Consider the following 1,763-nt stretch of genomic DNA (forward strand, 5'->3'; position numbering starts at 1 on the left):
TCAAATCCCTAATACATAAATTTGAAAAAGCTATCATTTCCCATACTTACTGAGAGGCCAATGGGGCTGCTGACTGGATTGCCAATTATGCGATATAGTTAGGATATAAGGTAAGGTGGTTTGATGAGTTAAACAAGCACGTTGATTTAAAAGCTATCATTAATTATGATGCCATTCATCCCAAAGTGGGAAAGATTCACCAAGATTAGAAATTTAATGATTTTATGGAGTGACCTTACAGTTGTCAGATCATCCTCCTTGAGGAAGTACACTCATATGAATGTAATGTGGCATTTGCACGTATCATTGAAAAAGAAAGCTCCTTTTCAAGCGACAACAATTTGGTTTTATTTTAACTTGGCTCTCTGTGTTTGTTTGTTTCTGGTTCTTGGCTCTATCTATTTTCTGGTTATGGGGGGTGAACCATGGAGGCAAGAACCTAAAAAGTGTGATGAATGGAAGGCTTAGAAGGAAGTTTGGAACATTTTATAGAAAGGGAAGGTGACCAATTACTTGGAGAGACTGCATGGTTTTAAACCCCATATCACCACTGCCTTTTTTAATAACTGGTCTGCTGACAAGGTCACCCTTCATGGAGTCACTATGAATTTAATGGAGACTTTTTAGCTGAGATTACGAGGCTCCCCATGACTGGTATTAAGTTCATCAAATAGACCAGTATCTCCAATGCTGCCTAGAAAATTTTTTTGAAGTTGAATGCTGAGGAGAAACAACTTGAAAAGAATGGAGATTTCTTTGATGCAGAGCAGATAAAGGAAATTTGGCAGGATGTGCTTTTTTGTATTCATGAGTATTTCATCCTTGACAATAGAAATAAAAGCGTTCATAAATTGAACATTTTTTTTTTCTCTATCATTTTAGGCATAAGGATAAACTTTCTTTCCCTTTCTATTTGTGGTTCTCTTTGCTTCAAAGTTTGCATGCGCATAGGTAGAAAGAGACGCGTCCTATCTTGCATGAAGATCTGATTCTTCTCATTGAGGGTTATTGTAAAAATAAATCTATCTCCTCTACCCCTTCTGAAAAACATAAGGTTTCTCACTCTAAAAACATTAAGAAGGAGAGTAGTGTAAAAGGAAAAGAAAAGGACCCCAAACATAAACCCTCTAATACTCATAAACATGTTGTGGAAGAGGTTACTAAGTCTGAAAATACTATTAGCTTAGAGAATGATTCCTATGAGGAAGAGGATGGCATAAATGTTGGGGATTTTAGCTCAAATTTGGAAGGATATTCTGAGACCAAAGGAAAAATGGAGAAAGAGAACAAGAAAGACATAAGTGAGGGAAGTTTAGAATAGAGCAACCCTGATAAGGAGGACATTCAGACTATTTCTGGAGGAGGGGTTAAAGATAAAGATATTTTTATTGAGAATCCTATTGAAGTGAGAGAGGAAGATCAAATTGTTAATCCTACTATACCTGATACAGAGATTGGAGGTTATGACAAGGAGGACCTTGTTCAGTTTGACAATCCTGTTTAGATTAGGGAGGAGGAATAGAGGGATAGGGAGGAACATGTTGATATGGTTGGTTCCCTTCCTCATAAATTTACTGATGGTACCACTGACTCTCTATAGAGGGAAACCAAGTTCTCCTTCCTGCATTTTTCCAAGCACAAAGCTAACTCCATTCTTTGTGTTGATTCTTGGATTTATAATGAATTGATGGGGCTGAAGAAGAAAGTGGAAACTCTGCAACATATCCAAGATTTTGATCATGCCAATATCAGCCATTTCGAAA

Source organism: Cupressus sempervirens, chromosome 2 (genome assembly GCF_028749045.1).
Source record: "Cupressus sempervirens isolate cs-2001-9-10 chromosome 2, ASM2874904v1, whole genome shotgun sequence".
Classification (NCBI taxonomy): Eukaryota; Viridiplantae; Streptophyta; class Pinopsida; order Cupressales; family Cupressaceae; genus Cupressus; species Cupressus sempervirens.